The sequence below is a fragment of the Arachis stenosperma genome, chromosome 2 (genome assembly GCF_014773155.1).
Source record: "Arachis stenosperma cultivar V10309 chromosome 2, arast.V10309.gnm1.PFL2, whole genome shotgun sequence".
Lineage (NCBI taxonomy): Eukaryota > Viridiplantae > Streptophyta > Magnoliopsida > Fabales > Fabaceae > Arachis > Arachis stenosperma.
The window spans coordinates 78441918-78448575 of NC_080378.1; the positions used below are offsets into that span (position 1 = coordinate 78441918).

The following is a 6658-nucleotide window of genomic DNA, read 5'->3' on the forward strand; positions in this document are numbered from 1 at the left end:
AAGCTTAGAGTGGAAGTCCAAACCTTCAGACAGAAGGATGGAGAATCCCTCTATGAAGCTTGGGAAAGATACAAACAATTGATCAGAAAATGTCCTTCTGACATGCTTTCTGAATGGAGCATCATAGGTATTTTCTATGATGGTCTCTCTGAACTATCCAAGATGTCTTTGGATAGCTCTGCTGGAGGATCTCTTCATTTGAAGAAGACGCCTACAGAATCTCAAGAGCTGATTGAAATGGTTGCAAATAACCAATTCATGTACACTTCTGAAAGGAATCCTGTGAACAATGGGACAAATCAGAAGAAATGAGTTCTTGAGATTGATACTCTGAATGCCATCCTGGCTCAGAACAAGATATTGACTCAACAAGTCAGTTTGATTTCTCAAAGTCTGTCTGGAATGCAAAATGCACCAAGCAGTACTAAGGATGCTTCATCTAAAGATGAAGCTTATGATCCTGAGAACCCTTCAATGGAAGAGGTGAATTACCTAGGAGAACCCTATGGAAACACCTATAATTCTTCATGGAGAAATCATCCAAATTTCTCATGGAAGGATCAACAGAGACCCCAACAAGGTTTCAACAACAATAATGGTGGAAGAAACAGGTTTAGCAATGGCAAGCCTTTTCCATCATCTTCTCAGCAACAGACAGAGAATTCTAAGCAGAACCCCTCTGACTTAGCAACCATGGTCTCTGATCTAATCAAAACCACTCAAAGTTTCATGACTGAAACAAGGTCCTCCATTAGGAATTTGGAGGCACAAGTGGGACAGCTGAGCAAGAAAGTTACTGAACTCCCTCCTAGTACTCTCCCAAGCAATACAGAAGAAAATCCAAAAGGAGAGTGCAAGGCCATCCACATGGCCGAATTTGGAGAGGAAGGAGAGGAAGTGAACGCCACTGAGGAAGACCTCAATGGGCGTGCACTGACCTCCAATGAGTTCCCTAATGAGGAACCATGGGAATCTGAGGCTCAAAATGAGACCATAGAGATTCCATTGGACTTACTTCTGCCTTTCATGAGCTCTGATGAGTATTCTTCCTCTGAAGAGGATGAGTATGTCACTGAAGAGCAAGTTGCTAAATACCTTGGAGCAATCATGAAGCTAAATGACAAGTTATTTGGAAATGAGACTTGGGAGAATGAACCTCCTTTGCTCACCAAAGAACTGGATGACTTGTCTAGGCAGAAATTACCTCAAAAGAGACAAGATCCTGGGAAGTTTTCAATACCTTGTACCATAGGCACCATGACCTTCAAGAAGGCTCTGTGTGACTTAGGGTCAAGTGTAAATCTCATGCCTCTCTCTGTAATGGAGAAGCTAGGGATCTTTAAGGTGCAAGCTACAAGAATCTCATTAGAGATGGCAGACAACTCAAGAAAACACGCTCATGGGCTTGTAGAGGATGTTTTGGTGAAGATTGAAAACCATTACATCCCTGCTGATTTCATAGTCCTAGAGACTGGGAAGTGCATGGATGAAACCATCATCCTTGGCAGACCCTTCCTAGCCACAACAAAGGCTGTGATTGATGTGGATAGAGGCGAACTGATTATTCAAGTGAATGAAGAATCTTTTATGTTTGAGGCTCAAGGATATCCCTCTGTCACCATGGAGAGGAAGCATGAAGAGCTTCTCTCAAATCAGAGTCAAACAGAGCCCCCACAGTCAAACTCTAAGTTTGGTGTTGGGAGGCCACAACCAAACTCTAAGTTTGGTGTTGAACCCCACATTCAAACTCTAAGTTTGGTGTTGGGCGGTTCCCACATTACTCTGATCATTTGTGAGGCTCCATGAGAGCCATCTGTCAAGCTACTGACATTAAAGAAGCGCTTGTTGGGAGGCAACCCAATGTTATATTTTATCTATTTTCTTTTGTTATTTTATGTTTTTTGTAGGTTGATGATCATGAGAAGTCACAAAATCAATTGAAAAAGCAAAAACAGAATGAAAAACAGGAAGAAAAACAGCACACCCTGGAGGAAGAACTTACTGGCGTTTAAACGCCAGTAAGGCTAGCAGGTGGGCGTTTAACGCCCAGTCTGGCACCATTCTGGGCGTTTAACGCCAGAAAGGGGCACCAGACTGGCGTTAAACGCCAGAAAAGGGCAAGAACCTGGCGTTAAACGCCAAAAATGGGCACCAGCCCGGCGTTTAACGCCAGAATTGGCTCAAAACGTGATTTTGCATGCCATTTGGTGCAGGGATGACTTTTCCTTGACACCACAGGATCTGTGGACCCCACAGGATCCCCACCAACCCCACCACTCTCTCTCTTCTTCACCCATTCACCAATCACCTCAACACCTCTTCCCCAAAAACCCTTCACCTATCAAATCTCATCTTTCTCTTCACCACTCACATCCATCCTTCATAAAACCCCACCTACCTCACCATTCAAATTCAAACCACTTTCCTTCCCAAACCCACCCTCACTTGACCGAACCTTACCCTTCACCCTCCCCTATATATACCCTTCTTCACCCCTTCATTTTCACACAACCCAAACACCACTTCTCCCCCTCTTTGGCCGAACACAAAAGCCATTCCCTTCTTCCTCATTTCTTCTTCTTCTACTCTCTTCTTTCTTCTTTTGCTCGAGGACGAGCAAACCTTTTAAGTTTGGTATGGTAAAAGCGTTGCTTTTTCGTTTTTCCATAACCATTTATGGCATCCAAGGCCGGAGAAACCTCTAGAAAGAGGAAAGGGAAGGCAAAAGCTTCCACCTCCGAGTCATGGGAGATGGAGAGATTCATCTCAAGGGTGCATCAAGACCACTTCTATGAAGTTGTGGCCTTGAAGAAGGTGATCCCCGAGGTCCCTTTTTCACTCAAAAAGAGTGAATATCCGGAGATCCGACATGAGATCCGAAGAAGAGGTTGGGAAGTTCTTACCAACCCCATTCAACAAGTCAGAATCTTAATGGTTCAAGAGTTCTATGCCAATGCATGGATCACCAAGAACCATGATCAAAGTGTGAACCCGGATCCAAAGAATTATCTTACTATGGTTCGGGGGAAATACTTGGATTTTAGTCCAGAAAGTGTAAGGTTGGCATTCAATTTGCCCATGATGCAAGGAGATGAACATCCTTACACTAGAAGGGTCAACTTTGATCAAAGGTTGGACCAAGTCCTCACTGACATTTGTGAAGAGGGCGCCCAATGGAAGAGAGATTCAAGAGGAAAGCCGGTTCAATTGAGAAGGCATGACCTCAAACCCGTGGCTAGAGGATGGTTGGAGTTTATCCAACGCTCAATCATTCCCACTAGCAACCGGTCCGAAGTTACTCTAGACCGGGCCATCATGATTCATAGCATCATGATTGGAGAAGAAGTGGAAGTTCATGAGGTTATAGCCCAAGAACTCTATAAGGTGGCGGACAAGTCCTCTACCTTGGCAAGGTTAGCCTTTCCTCATCTCATTTGTCACCTCTGTTATTCAGTTGGAGTTGACATAGAGGGAGACATCCCTATTGATGAGGACAAGCCCATCACTAAGAAGAGGATGGAGCACACAAGAGACCCCTCTCATCATGAGATCCCTGAGATGCCTCAAGGGATGCACTTTCCTCCACAAGACTATTGGGAGCAAATCGACACCTCCCTAGGAGAATTGAGTTCCAACATGGGACAACTAAGGGTGGAGCATCAAGAACACTCCATCATTCTCCATGAAATTAGAGAAGATCAAAGAATCATGAGAGAGGAGCAACAAAGACAAGGAAGAGATATTGAGGAGCTCAAGCACTCCATAGGACCTTCAAGAGGAAGAACAAGCCACCATCACTAAGGTGGACCCGTTCTTTAATCTCCTTGTTCTTTATTTTCTTGTTTTTCGAAAATTAATGCTTATGTTTGTCCATGTTTGTGTCTTGTGATCATTAGTGTCTTAGTGTCTATGCCTTAAAGCTATGAATATCCTATGAATCCATCACCTTTCTTAAATAAAAAATGTTCTTAATTGAAAAAGATAAGAATTGCATGAATTTTGAATTTTATAGCAGTTTAATTATTTTGATGTGGTGGCATTACTTTTGTCTCCTGAATGTATGCTTAAACAGTGCATATGTCTTTTGAATTTGTGATTCATGAATGTTGGCTCTTGAAAGAATGATGAAAAAGGAGACATGTTACTGAGGATCTGAAAAATTATCAAAATGATTCTTGAAGCAAAAAAAAAAGCAGTGAATACAAAAAAAAAAAAAGAGAAATTTCGAAAAAAAAAAAAGAAAAAAAAGAAAAAGAAAACGAAAAAAAAAGAGAGAAGAAAGAAATAAATAAAGTTGTGATCCAAGGCAAAAAGAGTGTGCTTAAGAACCCTGGACACCTCTAATTGGGGACTCTAGCAAAGCTGAGTCACAATCTGAAAAGGTTCACCCAATTATGTGTCTGTGGCATGTATGTATCCGGTGGTAATACTGGAAGACAGAGTGCTTTGGGCCACAGCCAAGACTCAATAAGTAGCTGTGTTCAAGAATCATCATACTTAACTAGGAGAATCAATAACACTATCTGGATTCTGAGTTCCTAAAGAAGCCAATCATTCTGAATTTCAAAGGATAAAGTGAGATGCCAAAACTGTTCAGAGGCAAAAAGCTAAAAGCCCCGCTCATCTAATTAATTCTGATCTTCATAGATGTTTTTGGAATTTATTGCATATTCTCTTCTTTTTATCTTATTTGATTTTCAGTTGCTTGAGGACAAGCAACAATTTAAGTTTGGTGTTGTGATGAGCGGATAATTTGTATGCTTTTTGGCATTGTTTTTAGTATGTTTTTAGTATATTTGGTTTAGTTTTTAGTATATTTTTATTAGTTTTAAGTTAAAATTCACTTTTCTGGACTTTACTATGAGTTTGTGTGTTTTTCTGTGATTTCAGGTATTTTCTGGCTGAAATTGAGGGGCCTGAGCAAAAATCTGATTCAGAGACTGAAAAGAACTGCAGATGCTGTTGGATTCTGACCTCCCTGCACTCAAAGTGGATTTTCTGGAGCTACAGAAGCCCAATTGGCGCGCCCTCAACGGTGTTGGAAAGTAGACATCCTGGGCTTTCCAGCAATATATGATAGTCCATACTTTGCCCAAGATTTGATGGCCCAAACCGGCGTTCAAAATCACCTTCAAAAATTCCAGCGTTAAACGCCGGAACTGGCACCAAAATGGGAGTTAAACGCCCAAACTGGCATAAAAGCTGGCGTTTAACTCCAAGAAGAGTCTCTACACGAAAATGCTTCATTGCTCAGCCCAAGCACACACCAAGTGGGCCCGGAAGTGGACTTTTATGTCATTTACTCATCTTTGTAAACCTTAGGCTACTAGTTTTCTATAAGTAGGACCTTTTACTATTGTATTTTCATCTTCTGATCTTTGGAATCTTTTGTTCTTAAGATCTTTTGATCACTTTGGGAGGCTGGCCATTCGGCCATGCCTAGACCTTGTTCTTATGTATTTTCAACGGTGGAGTTTCTACACACCATAGATTAAGGTGTGGAGCTCTGCTGTACCTCGAGTATTAATGCAATTACTATTGTTCTTCTATTCAATTCCGCTTGTTCTTGTTCTAAGATATTCATTTGCACCCAAGAACATGATGAATGTGATGATTATGTGACGCTCATCATCATTCTCACTTATGAACGAGTGCCTGACAACCACTTCTGTTCTACAAGCAAACAAGGCTCTAATGTTTATCTCCTGGATTCCTGATACACGATGCATGGTTGATCGCCTGACAACCGAGTGCTCGCCTGACAAACGAGCCAGCCATTCCGTGAGATCAGAGTCTTCGTGGTATAGGCAAGAACTGATGGTGGCATTCAAGAGAATCCGAAAGGTCTAACCTTGTCTGTGGTATTCTGAGTAGGATTCAATGATTGAATGACTGTGACGTGCTTCAAACTCCTGAGGGCGGGGCGTTAGTGACAGACGCAAAAGAATCACTGGATTCTATTCCGGCCTGATCGAGAACTGACAGATGGATAGCCGTGCCGTGACAGGGTTCGTTGAACATTTCCACTGAGAGGATGGGAGGTAGCCACTGACAACGGTGAAACCCTTGCATAAGCTTGCCATGGAAAGGAGTAAGAAGGATTGGATGAAGACAGTAGGAAAGCAGAGAGACGGAAGGGAAGGCATCTTCATACGCTTATCTGAAGTTCCTACCAATGAATTACATAAGTATCTCTATCTTTATCTTTATGTTTTATTCGTTTATCACTATACCCATTTGAGTCTGCCTGACTAAGATTTACAAGGTGACCATAGCTTGCTTCATACCAACAATCTCCGTGGGATCGACCCTTACTCGCGTAAGGTTTATTACTTGGACGACCCAGTGCACTTGCTGGTTAGTTGTGCGAAGTTGTGTTTATGCCATGGTATTGAACACCAAGGTTTTGGATTCATTACCGGGGATTATTTGAGTTGTGAAAAGTATTGATCACAATTTCGCGCTACCATTGCCTCCCAACAAGCGCTTCTTTAATGTCAATAACTTGACAGTGGGCTCTCATGGAGCCACAAGGTGATCAGGTCAATGTTGTATAGTCCCAACACCAAACTTAGAGTTTGGATATGGGGTCTTAACACCAAACTTAGTGTTTGGTTGTGGCCTCCCAACACCAAATTTAAAGTTTGACTGTGGGGGC

The 6658-nt window shown here is 42.2% G+C and overlaps 1 non-coding gene across 1 annotated transcript; it reads right to left on the reverse strand.

The window, feature by feature from the left end:
- On the reverse strand, positions 1–108 carry LOC130964878 (small nucleolar RNA R71). Its single transcript, XR_009080944.1, has one exon. It is a non-coding gene; the product is annotated as a small nucleolar RNA R71 (small nucleolar RNA).
- Positions 109–6658: the final 6550 nt, after the last annotated feature.